Raw genomic sequence first — 18,104 nt, forward strand, 5'->3', positions numbered from 1 at the left:
TCACTTTTCTCATTCTGGATTATTACTGTTTAATGACAGATGGTTTCCTTCAGGAGCTCAGAACAGCTTGGGATTTCTTCCATGTGGGCAAAGATTCCCTTCTTCTGAAAGTTTTTTTTTTTTTAAGTTCCTGTTGCCCTAAGTTAGGCTGATTTTAGCATGACTTACTACGATACCATTCTTAACAGACTGAGTCGCTGTAAACAAAACTGAAGTGGCTATAATAACAAACAGAGGAAAACAACTTAAGTTAATAGGTTTTCCCTTTTATAGGCTAATGTTTTTGCCATGATATGCCCTCTTATGTTACTTATTTATATCATTTTAAGTAATTAAAGGATCGTATCAAAAGAAATCAAGTTATCCTTTATTTATTAAATTTCCAAATAGCAGAGCAGTCAGCAGTGGCAGTCAGCTCACATGGTGCCACAGATAAGATCATTTTCAACATGATAAGCTGCTTAGAAACATGTTACCAACTGTCACGACTCAACGTCAGTGCAGGAGGAAAGCAGACAGGCACAAACCTGTGAAACTGCTGCAGAGTGACAGAGAAATGTGTGCAGATACCACCGCACCATGTGCCACCCAAGGAAACTGCCTACCTAAGCCAGGAAACCTCACCAATCTGAGCAGAAAATGTCAGAATGTAATAAAGTGCTGTACTGTATGTTTGCCTTTGGCATACACAGTTTGGATTTAAAAAGACAATTAATATTCAATAATGTTACTGAATGGACACTATATATACAAACAAAATTTTAAGTGAATTGCACTACATAACACTTTTGCTTTCTGTAGAGCTGCTTATATCTGAATTTAACTTTTTTCATAATTGACAAATTTTGGAACACTGACAGTTACAGAACCGAATTGAAACACTGAACTGACTTGAGCTGAATAAAGATACTATATCTTCAGCTGCTTTACAACTGAAATTCAATTTGTTTCAGACTGCATTTGATGGTTTTTACAACATTAACACTGTCTATTAATATGAAGCCACTTTGAAAAAATATGTATTGTATAAAGCGCTATATAAATAAATGTGACGACTACTGCACATGTAAAAGGAACATTTACATTTCTTCAGGCATCAGCAGCATCTTTTAAATTGGTGAGTGAAATGATCAGGAAAAACTAAAATATGACTTTTGGAATAAACAAAATGTAACATAAGCGGAGCTCAAGCTAAAAATAATGCAATGCTAAAATTTGACAGCTTAAAGTTGTTGTAAGATGTGGATCATTTAACATTTGAATAAAGCTAAACATACTGACAGCAGCTCATAAAAATGTTCTTGTTACTTCACAGTTCTGACAAAAGCCGTCAATGTCCTTGTAGCGTAATAGCTTGCACTTTTTAATTTTTGATTTATTCACTTCAGTTGTCATTGCCCTGAGGTGGCTGTCAAGTTTTGCTTACATTATATGACAGATATGAAAAGCTGCTCTTTAAGTGACAATGTCTGATTAATGCTATGCAGTAAAGCTGTATTAACCTCTCAGCCTGTATTCGGGATTTGCAGACGATTCATTCATCACCTTGCAAATTAGTACCTAGCAGCTGTTATCTTTCAGGGAGGTCTCCATGCCACTGCTTTCCACTGCCATCATTTTGACTAAGGCCTGATAGTTCACTAGGGGTTTTCAAAGTCTCAGACTGTGGGCCTCCTATCTGACAAAACTTACAAGAGATTACCCCCCATAGTCCAAAAAAAAAAAAAAAAAAAAAATACAATTTATTGGATATATTTCTTTTATTTTCCCATTAGAAATGAATGGCTCACTGTGGCAAACGGGACTTTTGTTTGTTTAATATTTTATATTTATATCCCATTTATTTCATGAAATATTATGTGCATGTTTGCATGTGCTTTCAAATAAAATTTTAAATCATGCCTATATACAGCTTTTATGTGGGATTTAAGACGTTTTAACTTTGAGACTTTTTAAGATCTTTTAAATCCAAGTAAAAAAAAAAAGGAATAAATTGAAAGGAACACAATGTCAATATATTCTCTAAATGAAAATGTATAAGGAGCAGACAACGATTTGTATTAGAAATACTTATGTTTGATACAGAACTTACAATCGATCTCCATTTGATTTTTTTTAAAAAGCATATGCCTTGAATACCTTTGCTCCCAACCATTATAAAAATAAAATAACGTTTACTGTATTTCTGATTCACACTGCAAAAAAGTGATGCTTTTTATCAGTATTTTGTCTGTTTTCAGCTTTAACCCTTAAGGCGACAGGGTTTTTTTGGAAAAATGCTGGATTTTGACGTCAAGATTTCAAAAGCTTGTGGCTTGAAAGGGCTTAAAGATAGAGATCTACTGTAAATTAGAAAAATGTTGGGCATGGCCTAAAGTTTATGTGGGGTGTAAATATGCTCATCTAATTTGCATATTATGATGTCATCAGGGGCGGCCTTCTTGAATTTCATAATATTCAGGAAATAGTAGATATTGAATTGATATTTGAACTTATTTGCATGTTTTTTTGTTTTGTTTTTGTGATCAGAAAAGAGGAAGCCAACAATAAAACAGGAGAAAGTACTAAATTATTACTATATTACTATACTATATAGTAGTAAAATGCACGTGAACAGTAGCCTACTTTTTGATCAGTTCATCAGTAATATTCAGGAAATAATAGATATTGAATGGATGTTTGAACTTATTTGCATGTTTTTTGTTTGTTTGTTTGTTTCTTGCTTTCTTTCGTCTTTTTATCCTCATTTCAAATTTAAATTATGTGTTCATGATTAAAACAAGAACAAATATATGCCAATAGGCTAGAAAAAAATTTACTTAAAAAAAATCTATTTCATACCAACTGCAGATCAGTGTTGGGGAAAGTTACTTTTAAAAGTAATGCATTACTATATTGCGTTACCCCTAAAAAAGTAACTAATTACGTTACTTAGTTACTTTTTATGGAAAGTAGTGTGTTACATTACTTTTGAGTTACTTTTTAAATCGGGGCAGGGCTTGCTTGTTTTTTTTTTTTTTTTTAACAAATGCAAATACGCTTTCTTACCAAATGTGAAATGAATACGCCTCAGGCTGAAGGAAATGTAAATTCACTTCTGTACAGTAGAGGGCGCCACTCAAACAAATTGCATTAAGATTATGAGACAGGAGAAGAAAGTTCAACACTATTCAGCAATAACAATTATGAAACACAAATTGAATTGGATCATTGAAGGTCAGTAGCAAAGACATTGGTTAATAAAATGGGATTAAATACATAAATGATATTTGTCTTATTTAACATGTTTAATTATTGTAGGTCTGCGTCATATATCCTGAGTTTGCATTTGACTGTTCATTTTGAGGAATACTGAATCTATTTTTGTGTTCATATTTAGTCTAGAACTACAGTAAGATCATGTTCACACACGACGCTCTGCACTTACTCCCGATTTCTCTCAACATGGCAACACAAGAGCTGTCAGTCAATACATGGGAAACAAAGTAACTGGAGTTACTTATTTGAAAAAGTAACTCATATTTCCTTCTAAATTAAAGAATAATGCATTACTTTACTAGTTACTTAAAAAAGTAATCTGATTACATAACTCGCATTACTTGTAATGCATTACCCCCAACACTGCTGCAGATATTTGTTTGTTTAAAGCAAAAACTCACTCTATCAGTTTTTCAAGAATTTATTTTACATTTTTATCTCAAGTAAATGTTCTAAATCTTGATTGTTTTTAAGTTTGTATTGGAAAACAAAAACACTAAGAAAGATGTAAATTTTTGCAAGGTTTGCAACATTTAATGCCATCAATTTAAAACGTTTTTAAGACCTCAATTTATGGAAGGGTGAATTAAGATTTTAAGACCTTTTTAAGACCTGTAGAAATACTGTATACATGTTATTTTATAGAATATCAAAAATAATAATTATATTGCATTTACTACAATGTACTTGCTCCAAAGTCTGTGTAATACTGGTTTTCCACAACATCTTGTTTCTAATGAGATCCCAAAAAGGGAATTTTTGGGCATTTTAGAAACACTGAAAATGGCATTGTCTAATGACATTTCTAATGATCACGTGGGTTATGGCATTTTATATAAAATAAAATGCCATTTGATATGGCTTGACAAGTCCTGACCACACACTCTTTTGATATGGCTTGACAAGTCCTGACCACACACTCTAGATTAAGCAGACAGGCAAAGACGTTCATCAAGGGAAAAACACTGAGCACAATTCAGTACTTTAAACTGTTCTCTCTTGATACTGTCCAGGAAGTGCTTCTGATCATTCGAGAAATTCATACAAAGAGGTTTCCCAGAGGAACTCAGTCTGCACTCCGGGGTTCAGTGGCATGAATACAAAAAAAAAAAAAAAATAAAAAAATAAAAACTACTCACCATGGAACTATGGCCACTGTCTAGATCTGAGTGCCATTTAGCTCTAAAACAGTACACTTTCCACTGTCATGGGTTGTCAGTGGAAGATAAGTTTTTTTTGGCAGTGCGGAACAGGACTGAATGTATGGGAAATGTCATGGTGGTAACCTAGCTTAAGTAGACTGGACGGCAGTTAATTTGTCAATGTGTGTGAGCAAATACCAGACCCTAATACTGCTTTAGGAGACCCTGCATTATGAATAATTCCTTAATGATTAAGGGATTGCTCACAGTTTTCAGTTGTTTTTGTTTTTTCCTCTCGATCAAAGAACATGTGAAACACAATTAATATCACTGAAGAAAAACAATCCATTAAAAAAAACTCAATAGGACAAAATAGCCCTGAAAAAACACATCAATCCTATGTCTCTCAGAAATTCCATTCTCAGTTCTCAGCGGGTCAGAGAGTCGTCCCCAGAAACAACAGTGACAGAGGCCAGGGCCTTTGAGGCTGTTATCAGCGAGACATCCTCTAATGTGGACCTCAAAACCCCGCACTGAGACATGTCAACAGCAGAGCACTTTATTTAAATTCTGTGGGAAGTGGGAGTCAAGGATGTCTTTTCAGAGATCATTAAGCAGAGGACTGTTATTCATCATTGCCCTCACGTTCTGATTTAATGCTTGGGTACCACAAAGTAGGATGGCACTTTTTGGAAATGTGATGTTTCACTCAAAATAAATATATTATATTATATTATATTATATTATATTATTTTATTATTTTTTATTTTATTTTAATTTACCAGCCAGAGAATCCAAGCCTAAGCCTATTTATATTATATATTCCCTATAAATGAGTGAAAGATAACTCAAGCATGTAAATTAGCAATGGGCCTTATTCATGAAACATATAGGAGTAAATTCTGAGTAATTTGCATGTAAAACGGACCTTCCCGAAAACTCTCCACCGGATTCACAAACGCTACGCAAACTTCCGATTTGATAGTTAAACATGCGTATGTTAATGAATTCCAATCATTTGTAAATAGGGTGCGTGTGCTGCTCATTCACAATTAGCATAATCCCCGCCTAGGAATTACAACTGTGCAAATTGCGAGTCCAGGAACGCAGTGGAATATTCTGGTCTACTTTCTCAGGTTTGGCTCCAGTATATTGCGTAAATGCAAAAAAGACTAATAGGCCATATGCCTAACAATAAATATTCAATTAACGTGTCCATCAAAGTGTTTAGCCAACTGAAAAATGCCAGGTGCTCTTCTGAAAACGGCCAGCTGGTGGCGCTTGAGAATGCTCAGTGTTTCCAGCTGAGACGCTTTGGTTGCTATGATTTGGAATATCCATGGCTGTAACGTATTACTAGTATGTCATTTTGAAGAATATTACTGAATATAAAAATGCAGTAACCAGCAATATTAACTTCTCCATTGTTGTTCAGTTGTTGTACAAGTAGGACGATTGGTTGGTGTAGTATTTGTCCCGCCCCTCCTCCATTGATTGGACAGCTGGGTAAAAAGTGACAGTGACAAGCGTGTTTTACCCAAAGCTAAACAGTTCTGTTTCATTCCTCCTGACCGCCAGAGGCAGTGCTAAGCACTAGTGGATAATCGCTGCGCCAGCTAGATAGGTCGAGAAAAAAATTAAGTCATGTCATGACATCAACAGAGATGCGAGGACATAAACCACAGCAGCTCGATGCCCAGCCTCTTTCGCTTTCTCGCTTATGATAGGTCGTTGGTTTAGCGTTGTCCCATGCAGCTTACCTGAGTCGCAAGGATTTGCCCTCCCAAGCTGTGACAGCGTGCTCTGCACTATCATCAAGACGGATGTTTTTTGGATTCTTTTTCTTTATTACGCGAGTACACATTTTTACATTTAATCGTTGTGTCGGCGAAACCCTGTGCTTCACGGTACTACCGGTAGCTGGTTTCGACCGCACATAGGTAGCATTCCCCACTGACCTATTTATCATTGATTTCGCCCGCTTTGTGTCGTACAAGCTCTCGTATGCCCTGCGGTGCTATCCGAAGGCAGCTTTGATAATCCACATGTGATTCTCTCACTTATGAATCTTTTGGTTCCATCCGAAGATTTTATCAACGCCTGTTTTCTTTTGCGCGCGTCATCGCAGTTTGTATTCCTACGGTGCTACCGAGGACATATTTGATGGAGTCATGGATCACAGCTCTCATTTCTCCGTTTCTTCACAGAATTGTAAACTGTGCCCGAACAAACTTCTTCCCGATGACGGACACGATCTCTGCCCGTCATGTTTAGGGATTTAGCATCTGAAAGAAGCGTTGACTGATCCATGTTTGTATTGTGCCATGCTGCCGCTGTCAGAAAGACAGCTGTGTCTCGCAGAGCTAGCTCCTAACTCGTCTGCTAGCCTCGCACAACCGTGTATAGTGCCACGACACGCTCAAAAACTTTGCACACCAGCGGTTGCTGGTGCTCTGCCGACCAAGAAGAAATCTTTACCGAAGACATAAAATTCGCTATCGAAGACTGTTGCTTCTCTTTCTTCAGAGATGGCAGAGATGAAACACCTTCTCCAGTCGTTACAACTCCCGGTACCAACCGCGCCTACTAAAACTGCTTCACTGAACGAGAGTGATTTCCAGCCTCCAGATATGATCGATTTAGACGCTCTCTGCATGAGTGCATCTAATTCACATTTCCTTGATGAAGAGTTGGTGGATCCTGCCATGCAATCTGGCCCCCCACAGGAGGCTCTCTCCAGCCTGTCCGCTGCTGGTGGTTCAAGCGGTGGGTCTGTACGTTCATCTAGTGCAGGCCAGTCTTCTCCTGATGACATTCTCTCAATTCTGCAGATGGCAACGGCTCGTTTAGGTCTTGATAGATCTGTTCAGCCTGCTCAATCTAATGTGTTCTTTAGACAAAATGCTGATACTACGTTTACCATGCCACAATGTAAGGATTTTGTTAATGAGTTCTCCAGTGCATTAACGAGCTCCAATGCACCTAGAAGGAGGTCAAAGTCAGCCCGCACTCTGGCCTCAATGGCTGAGGCTGATTCAGAGCAGAGAATACTATTTGCCAACTACTGCTTGCCTGTAACGCAGCATTGGAGTCAGCAAATGTTGACCCCTCTGTGCCTCAGTTTTTACAGACTGTCATATTGACTATGGGTCATGTGACTCGTGAACTTGGGACACTGGCGACCCTTTTAACAGCAAGACGCCAGGTATGGCTTGCTCAGGCAAGATTGCCTGAAGATTGTAAGAGGACATTGAGAAAACTACCAATTGTACCGGGACATCTCTTTGGCCCCAACATATCTGAACTATTGGAAAAGAGAATGAAGTTATCGGAGGCCAGACAACAGTTAACTCAGGCCACAACAGCCTAGGGCTAAACTCAAGGAGACATCGTTATCACATGATTGTTGTCACTTCTGCCTGTGTCCAAGCCTTTAAACCCTGGAAACGGGTAACGTTTCTGAGGGCTGCAGTGCCGCTAGGGGTGGTGCCTTCTCATCGAGAAGTGATCACAACCGATGCTTCACTAACAGGTTGGGGGGCAACATGGAATCAGAGGGGGATTGGTGGTCACTGGTCAGAAAAGGAGGCCTTAGAACATATCAACGTTCTATAGCTGAAGGCAGTGTATCTAGCACTACGACGCTTCCTACCACATCTATTAAACCACCATGTGCTTGTCCAGTCCGACAACACATCGACAGTCTTTCATTTGAATCACCAGGGTGGCACCAGGTCTCTTGCTTCTTTACAGCTAATTCGCAAGATCCTCAGATGGTCTCAGGGCCGACTGGCTTCATTAAAGGTAATGTATCTCCCAGGATTGGACAATCAAATGGCAGATAATCTGTCCAGAGATCTACTACTTCCAGGGCGAATGGAGGCTTCACCTGGATGTGGTGCAGCTGATTTGGCAACAGTTCAGCAGAGCAGAGGTCGATCTATTTGCCTCGGAGCTGACCACGCACTGCCGCTGGTGGTTTGCGAGGACTGAGACATCCAGCCCACTGGGACAGGATGCATTAGCTCACAAGTGGCCAAACTGCCTGTTGTACGCGTTCCCTCCTTTTCCACTTCTATGGGAGACCCTACATCGAATATTCCTGTCCAAACACAGGGTGCTTTTAGTGGCACCTCGTTGGCCAGCCAGACCATGGTTTCCTCTTCTTCTGAGTCTGTTACAGGGCGAACCGTGGCAGCTTCCCATCAGATGGGACCTCCTTTCTCAGCTGAATAGCCGTGTTTAGCACCCAGATCCAGCTCGTCTCCAGCTTTGGGTTTGGCCAGTGGGTCCACTTCTCAGCTAACTGATTGTGAGCCAGCAGTACTGAACACTATTGGTAACACTAAGGTTCCTTCAACGCGACAGCTTTACGCTGCTCAGTGGAGGATTTTCTCCTCTTGGTGTGGGGATCAAGGATTTGACCCAATTCATTGTACTGTTCCGAAAGTGTTGAGTTTTTTGCAGCATCTGTTAGATGACAACAAGGCGGCTTCTACTTTAAAGGTTTATGTTGCTGCCATATCTGCTTATCATGCCCCGGTTGATGGTGCATCTTTGGGAGCTCACAACCTTGTATGCAGTTTTCTGAAGGGAGCGAGACGTTTAAAACCTGTTCGTTCTACCCCATTTCCTGTGTGGGACTTGCCACTTGTTCTAGAGTTTCTTTGCACACCACAATTTGAACCATTGGATGTTGTGGATATTAAGTGGTTGTCCCTGAAGGTAATTTCCTGTTAGCCATTGCTTCTGCTAAACGTGTTTGCGAGCTTCATGCCCTGTCAGTGAGTGCACCGTGTTTACGCTGGTTACCAGAGGATTCTGGGGTCATTCTTCGGCCTAATCCAGCCTTTCTCCCTAAGGTCTTGTCGCCACAATTTGTGAATCAGTCTATTCATTTGACTGCTTTTCAACCTCCTCTTTCTCTTTCCGATGCAGGTGGGGGGAGGTCTCATCTTCTCTGTCCTGTAAGGGCTTTAAGGTGCTATGTTAAGTCTCCTGCTCCTTTGCGGTACGCAAGGGCACCCCCTTGTCTAAGCAAAGATTGTCACATTGGATTGTTGAGGTGATAAAGCTAGCATATAGTAATTCTAATCAGCTTTTACCAGTGGGTGTTACTTGTCACTCTACTAGAGCTGTCTCTTCATCTTGGGCCGCCTTACGGGAAGTTTCCTTGGCGGAAGTCTGTGCAGCTGCTACCTGGTCCTCTCCATGTACCTTTCCACGGTTCTACAAGGTGAACCCATGATGTGAGTTCTGCAGTCCTTCTGGAAGATCCCTGATGTTTGCAGGTGGGTGGCATTCCTCATGACTGTGTTGGTATGTGTCATCCACTAGTGCTTAGCACCGCCTCTGGCAGTCAGGAGGAATGAAACAGAACGCTAGTTACGTATGTAACTGTGGTTCTGTGAATTCCGGATGACCGCCAGAATTCCTCGTCATTTGGAATGCGCGAGAAAGCATTCCGAGGCTGGGCATCGAGCTGCTGTGGTTTATATCCTCGCATCTCTGTCGACTTCATGACGTGACTTTGTTGTTATTTTTTTCTCTACCTATCTACCTGGCGCAGCGATTATCCACTAGTGCTTAGCACCTCCTCTGCCGGTCATCCGGAATTCCACAGTTACATACGTAACTAGCGTTTATCAACTCGGCTACAAAAAAAAAAAAAAAGAAATAAAAAGAAAAGAAAAGAAAAGAAAAGAAAAGAGCAAACAAACTTTAATATTATAATGGCAGTGTATCAAAATTCAGTGTCATCAGTTTGCCAAAAAGAACATGGAATGTTTTACACACCATTTACTCCTGGTAATGAGCAGGTGTACATTTAGTTCTTACCAACTAACATTTTGAAAATACGAACACTTTCATGAATCCGAAGATTTACGTCAGAACAGCTTTACGAACGATTTACATAAAAACTCGTTCTGCTCCTGTTTCATGAATGAGGCCCAATGTGTGTGTGTGTGTGTGTTTATAACAATTTCTGGTAACACTTTATAATAAGGTTCATTAGTTAACAACATTAGTTAACTTGAACTAAGCATGAACAATACTTCTACAGCATTTATTAATCTTAGTTAATGTTAATTTCAGCATTTACTAATGCATTATTAAAATCACAAGTTGTGTGTGTTAACATTAGTTAATGCACTGTGAGCTAACATGAACTATCATGGATTAAATTATTTTCATTAGTCATTGTTTATCTTTAACATATCTATAACAATTTAGTGAAAAATTAAATTAGTAAAAGTGTTCTATAATGGATCTCAATATATTTTTACAGGTAAAAAATAAATAAATAAATACTGGCAAAAATACTAATTAAAACAAGATTCAGACAGACAAAGAGAGACATAAAGATATGCAGATACAGAAACACAGATGCCTCAAAAAAACAAAACGCCACTGCAGGGCACAATAACATACAGTGAATGTCATTATTTTTCAGTCCACAAATGACTAACATAAAAATATATTTAACTGCAGTTTATCGCGGGCAATTGCATTTTAGATGTAAGCGAGGTTTACTCTCCATCATGCACCAGCATCATTATGCATGACACACTGTCTGCCATTTGACCCAAGTAGTAACCGCACAGGCACCAGTGACTCGTGACCAGCCTCCATATGTAGGATGCCGACATCATCACCTTTCATGCTGACATGCCCATCTTTCATCTGCACTCATAACTCACACAGCACATAATTCACAATCTCTTCATCGCAAAGGCCCTTTTTTTCCTTCACAGCCTTGCTCAATTTCAAAATACTTTTCAATGACTGATAAGAGGCCTTACACAGGTTCTAGAGTTCTGTACTCTTTAGGCAAAAGCGGATCTAATCAATTTGCGAACTACAAGATACAGACCTGATACTGAAGGTCATTTACACAAACAAATTTTCTGCAGCAGGTTTTGAATTAAAAACAATTATATTAGGTTGAACTGCAAACACTGATGCCTCAATTATACTGGCGCTATAGTTCTAGACTTTTATGAAACAATTAGAATATCTGGATATTATACATATAAATATTAAAGGTGGGGTAAGTGATTTCTGGTAGCCAATGTTGATATTTGAAATCACCAAAACAAACATGCCCCTACCCCAAAATTTAGCTCCAAAATAGCTCCGCCCCACACATACGTAGGCTACGCATCCCAGGCAACAATTAGTTCTGTGAAACAAAGCAAATTCAATGTTACTCACATATCGAGAAGAAACAAAGCAAACTCGGCATCCGATCGCAGGCCTTCCCGCTCCTTGAGTTCTCTCCAGTGTTGGAAAGCTGATCCGATATTTACACGGGTCCTACTTATCGTAACACCGTGTCTACACGGGATGTGAGCAGCGCGACAAAATACTATAGAACTCATTATAATCAGCAATGCTGTCTACACTGGAAGCCGCACCGCGACACGATAAATCCCTGACAGTAAACTGCTGCCGCATTCTATTTATGATATATTGACAAATTTCAAATGATTTTCAACGGTCGCTTTGTCGCGTCCAGTGTAGACACGGTGTAAGCCTTCTTTTGTTCCACAGACGTTTTCCTCTTTTGTTTTTTTTATCTGCCACCTTTATCTGTCTGTCGCTTGGCTCGGCTAATGTCCATCATGTGCACTGAGCACTCTCTCCTCCGCATCATGTGTGTAGACGCCCCTGATTGGCTACAAGTTTGTTTTGGTACTGGTACCGACTCAGTTTTCTAAAGTGTTTTTGAAAAAATACATACCCCATCTTTAAACATTATATAGTAATTATAATTAGCACCTGCTGCATAACCTATAGGTAAACATTACATCAACTCAGGAACTACATACATCCTTAAAAGTAATTTAAAGGGTGCACTAGTCTTTATGATTAAGAAAAATAAACAACAGCTTTATGTCTGAGAAGCAGGATGCTGTAGCCAAACAACCGATATATTTCTTGAGAAACAATAAGGTCCAAAGAACAGTCATGGTAGGTCATGAGAGTGGTATGACTCCCCAAAGGGTCCTTGAGGAAGCCTCTCCAAATGAGTGGTGAGAAATGGCATTCCTGCTTTTTTCCTACCAGACTGTACCCCAGCACACAAAAAAAAATGAAAAAAGTTTAATTCCACAACAGCGTGAAAGGTCTAGAGGGCCAAATTGTGACTAAAAAGCTTAGCCAATATATACTGTGACATATACAATACATATATCTTACAGAATCAAGACACCTGGTCCTCAAGATCAGTTATGATCAAAAACATTTATGTTAAAGAATTTAAAGGATTGGGACAACTGTAAGTAAGCCATTTGTACATTAGGTTGAGTTTTGCATAGTAAAACATTTTTGCCAGTTTGGTAATGTTAGTGGCACAGAAGGTACAGACTTCAGTGACAGTACAGTAAAAAAAAAAAAAAAAGCCTAGTTGAAAATTCATCAATATTTTCGTCATTATACCATTGCAAATTCCTATGTTCTTAACGGCTGTTTTATGATCTTATGTTCACCACAGACTTCCAATGAGTCCCACTGAGATTTAAAATCTGAAACCAGGCCAAAATGGGCAGCACTGCTGAATGTTTCAGAAAACAACAAAACACACAAATTCTGAATATGGGGCCTAGAGGAAATCCGGTCACCATTTAAAAATCCTAGGCATTTAGGGGTGGAAACTACTTTAGTTTGTTGACCTTGAATAGCAACAATGCTTTCATTAAACCCTGATTTGAGTTGGAGGAAAACATTATGTTTGTTCTGTATTCAAAACAAGCTTTGGATGACTAAGCAGACCTTGCACTCAATTATTAGCTTTTTCGTAAATAACTCAAGCTCACTTTACAACATGTCCTCTTACAAACTGCACACCATAAGAGCTGTGTTTTGTGGACATGGTTTATAATGCGAGACAAGACTTTCTCTCACTGGCTTGGGTCCATGGAGCTGATTGATTTGGACTTCATGCAAAAATGTAAGGATAAGGATGTAAGTTCTTTGCTGGGGGTCTGGCTTGTGTTAGAATAAAGAGGTGAAACGGGTCTATTGAGGCTGCTGTTGCCATGGAGAGGTTTGTCAGATCTGTAAAGGGGTCTATGGTAGAGATGCAAAAAGATGGGCTGCTGGTCAGTATTCTGTTTTGAGCTACGTGAACAGCCAAAATTTGACAAATTTGATAGTGTAATATTCCAACTTGTGGTTGACGTCCAAAGAATTTAATGTTCCTCAGAAACTATGAAGGTAAACATATCTTAGCATTACTTAATTTTTTAATAATTTCACTATCAAAGAATGCATAATCACAGAATCAATTATGATGTCAATAAAAGTAATTAATTAATATCATGTGAGCAGACAATGCCAAATTATTAATGACAAATTCAACGCCAAAAATTCAAAACGGCCCACACACTAGGAAAACTTTGATTGCGAGAGAAAAACCACTGTAGTTTGTTTTTGGGTGTTTTTTTTCCAATGCCAAAAAACTAGTCAGTTCACCTTAAAGAGAGAAGAAATTAAAAATTTGCTGAGAATTTAGTTGTTTCTTTATTGGAACAGATTTGGAGAACTGTATCATTACATCACTTGCTCACCAATGGATCCTCTGCAGTGAGTGAGTGGGTGCCATCAGAATGAGAGTCCAAACAACTGTCAACTCACACGAAAAACAGAAAAAGAAAGAGAGTCCAAAACAGTTCTAGCATGTTGGTGGATTTTAATGTGAAAGGACAACAGGGGACTGACTTTTTCACTGGGGGAAGTGTTATTATGGATAATGGACTTGTATTTTCGGCAGAAGCAATGGTTTAAACACCTTAATGATTGGTCTGTTTCTTAAAACATGCAGCAAGACATAATTTATGGACTGGAGTCTTGTGGATTATTGTGATGTTTTTATCAGCAGTTAGAATCTCTTGCTGATGGCACCCATTCACTGCAAAAGATCCATTATTGAGCAAGTGATGTAAAGCTAAATTTCTTCCGATGAAGATATAAACAGAGTGGCAATATGTCAAAGCTGAAGTGTTTTGCATACCACATAGGTCCACAGATGGACATGGCACATATTGTTATATATCCTAGCCACAAATAGTTATTTAATTCGATTCACAGATCACTCAAACAAACGAAAACAATAAAAGTGAGCAATAACCCTCTATCAAGAGGCATTATGTTGCTTGTAAATAGGATGAAGATATCACAGCTGTGGAACATGCCGTGCCTCAGAGGAAAAATAAAATAATGGTCCTGGAACATACGTTCATCTTTTTGTTTACCAGCTGTGTCTTATGAACTGTGTCCATGCACAATGACACAAAAGACCAAACAGAACAATAAAAGTCACACTGTTTAGTAAGCAGCCGGGAATGGGCAGTTATACAACCACTGACTTGTAAAACTGTTCTAATTATTTTTGTTTCAGTGAATAACTGCTTTGCAGGAGCAATGTATAATATTTCGCACAAAATCAAAATAATTTCAGTTACTCACCCTGATGTAGCTCCAACCCGGTATGACGTTTAAAACCATCAATGAGACACGAGGCGTGAAATGATTCCAAAAAAAGGCAAAAAATAAATAAATCAATAAAATTACACATGAGTCGTGTGACAAATTCTTCTGAAGTTATTCCATTGCTTCTTATTAAAAATGTAAAAAAAAAAAAAAAAAAAAATCGAACTCGAATTTGGCGTGCAGGCGAAAGAAACTCTGTTTGTTTACGTAAGCGCAAGGCGAGATCGGCCCTGCGCCATATTTCGCTCAAACCCTGGTGTGGCACGTGTAGCGTCCACGCGGTAAACTTGAACTTAATTTGCATCTACAGAATAAATATTTGTACCTCAGTACAAAATCACAGAATATCCATAAATTAAAAATGTTTTATGCACATTAGGAAAATTACAAATACAAATACTTTTATATTTTTTAAACACAGAAAATTTGTGTAATTGTGAATATACTGAGCAAATGATGCTAAGGCATACAGTGCATCCTGGCAATTCTGGAAAAAAAAAAAAGTTTCAATGCACTAAAAAAAATTTGGACAAATGTTTTTTATGTTTTTTGTTGTTGTTGTTGTTGTTGGCAGGGGAGGTTTTTTAGCAAGGGAGGGTGGAATGCTACAAATCAACAGATTTTTCACTGTTTATGCATAGGCCTATATCATATTTGTAGGATTTTTTTTTTTCTAAATGAATTGAGAATGTATACTAATAATGTCAGATTAAATAAAAGCAAAAAATGACTTGCTGTAAAACAGCTGGGGGAATTTGCTAAAGTTGTATCTGTTTATAACAGCATTTATTTGCACATGCTGAGTGTGTTGTTTTAGCACCAGATTCACAAGAAATTGTGCAAAATTCACCACAAAATTGCAGCTGAATACAACTGAGGTCCCCTTTAATATTCATGTTTTATCTCCTTTCAGAAGAGGCAATTCCAAACTTCTGTGAAAATAATCCATTCCATCCACAAATACTTATTAAAATCACAGAGCAAAAGCACCAGAGGATTCTAGACAAACCTGGTCTCTGAAGGGTCAAGAGCCTTAGGGCCTATACATGAAAAAGCTGGCTTTGTGTTTGTGTCTCAATGTGTTTTAAATGGTGTGTGACTACAGGAACATTACATCTCAAACGTCCCCCTTGTTTCATCTCCCCTACTTTACTAGAGTAATATAGTCTCTCTACATGAGGCAATATAAAACTCAAATATAGCAGCACCACACAGTACACAAATCAAAAGGAATGTTCAGCTTTGTTGGATCAAAAGCACCACTGAATCCTATGCCAAAAAAATATACCTACTTTATGTAAAATGATCCAGGATCCATGTTGTCTTTACTGCTGAGTGTTTTCCAAGAACTAAAGCAAATTTCCAGGATCAAACCTATTAGCTCAATGCTTGTTAGTCCTCCCTTTATCTTCTGCAGAGACATCTTTTTTACATTTATTATTAAAAATAATGCTTAAAAACATATAAACACTGCAAAAGTTGTTTCCATAAGTTGCAATTTCTACAGAAAAATCCAAACTCAGAATCATACCATGGTAATTTCATTTTAAGAATTAAAATATTTCTGTAATACAGCCTCTGACCCTTAAAAATGACTTTCCTGATGTGGTGGTATATTTTTAAATATTTGATTGATTCAATAATTTGTATACAATAAAATTTGCATAGAAAAAGTACCAAATTGGAAAAATGTAAATGGAATCATTTTCAATAATATTATATATGGAAATACAGTCCGTATTTTTGATCATGTGGCAGAAGATCCCTTTGAAATTGTTACAGTCAATCAATATTTACCTATGGCTAAAACTGCAAAATGTGTCTACAAATGCCAAACTAAGGAGTTTTATATTGAACATAAATTATGTGTATTCACCGGTTTTACAGCTGAAACTTGATGAAAGTATGCACTGATGATTGATTGAGATGAAGACTTGCAGAACAGAATGAGAAGCGTCTGTGTGCATTAACCCTGGGTCTACCTGGGGCCTGAAGTTTCCGTTCTGTGGCTTCCCATAAAATCCAAGCCTTGACAGCTTTTCTGTGCAGAATGCTGACATTGCATCACTACCAATTTATGAGAATTAAAATCTGAAAACCTTTACACAAGTGTAACTCCTTGCTGTCTTCAGGAGGTGATGATAAATCACTCATCTCTCCCAAAATACCAGAGCAGAGTTAGCAAACAGTGTCTCTTCAGAGGACGTTTGTGTTAAAAACATACACCACTCCTGCAAGACCTCTGTAGAACGTTTACATGTCTAAGACCAGTGTCACACTAAAGATGTGATCATTGTGATGTTTTAGGATATTTAGAGATATATATAATATATGTCATATGGCAAAACATTTCCATGGGCATTGATTATAATAAATATAAATTTTGTGAATTTTGACACTACAATTTAGTTTGTGCACATTTTCTGTACTGGTGAAGCTGTGTGAGCAAACTACAATTCCCATCATCCTCTATGGCCTAATGTACATCTTTTGCGCTTCTTTACATCGCATTATCAATAAAAAAAAGTGAAAAAGAGAGAGAAAATGTATAATTTTTCCAGTGATTCCATTTTATTCCAATCAAAATCACTTTCCAAACTCATAAATAGGAACCTCCCAGGAGGGCTTGAACACAGCACGACTCTGATATAGCCATATGTACACCTACTGTGTCACTCACAGACTTTTTTTTAGAATAACATTAATCCTGCTAAAGCTAAATAGACAGCCATGAAACAGCAGAGGACCTCTACATATGGTATGCCGCAGAGTAAATAAAAACAGACAGCGTGGATGATTTCATTGGTTTGGAATACTAATAGTGGCTTTGTACCGAAAATCTAGATGATTCCGTCTCCTTACGCAACAGATTCCGATCCAACACTAAACCTAGATAGCTAATCCTATTTCATGCATCACACACAGATACTGACTCAGTCTAAAATAGAAAATGATAGACTGAAAACACAATGAATGTGCGCTTTAATCTTAAAATCGTATTCTGGTACTTTACATCTTCCTAAAAGACAAAACTTGTCCCAATGAGGTGCTGTATTTCTGTAGTTTACCAAACCAAGGTAATGAGGTCATGTTATCATTGAGAGTTATCACAGTAATGAAGAGCACCATGACTGTTTTGACAGATAGTAATTTTGTTTGACTTCCATATGTCTTTGTATGCATTTCAGAGATTAGAATTCTTTAGATTTC

At 38.1% G+C, this 18,104-nt stretch overlaps 1 protein-coding gene across 10 annotated transcripts in view; it reads right to left on the reverse strand.

The window, feature by feature from the left end:
- Nucleotides 1–15,127, reverse strand: part of LOC131547855 (teneurin-3) — a 642,274-nt gene extending 627,147 nt beyond the window's left edge. For 6 of the 10 annotated variants that reach the window (XM_058788591.1, XM_058788700.1, XM_058788676.1 and 3 more), the window contains exon 1: nucleotides 14,871–15,127. The gene's annotated coding sequence lies outside the window, so the exon portion shown is untranslated. The remainder of the gene's footprint in view (nucleotides 1–14,870) is intronic. The other 4 variants (XM_058788722.1, XM_058788716.1, XM_058788694.1 and 1 more) reach the window with 1 other exon arrangement.
- Nucleotides 15,128–18,104: the final 2,977 nt, after the last annotated feature.

The sequence above is a fragment of the Onychostoma macrolepis genome, chromosome 01 (genome assembly GCF_012432095.1).
Source record: "Onychostoma macrolepis isolate SWU-2019 chromosome 01, ASM1243209v1, whole genome shotgun sequence".
In the NCBI taxonomy this organism is placed as follows: Eukaryota; Metazoa; Chordata; class Actinopteri; order Cypriniformes; family Cyprinidae; genus Onychostoma; species Onychostoma macrolepis.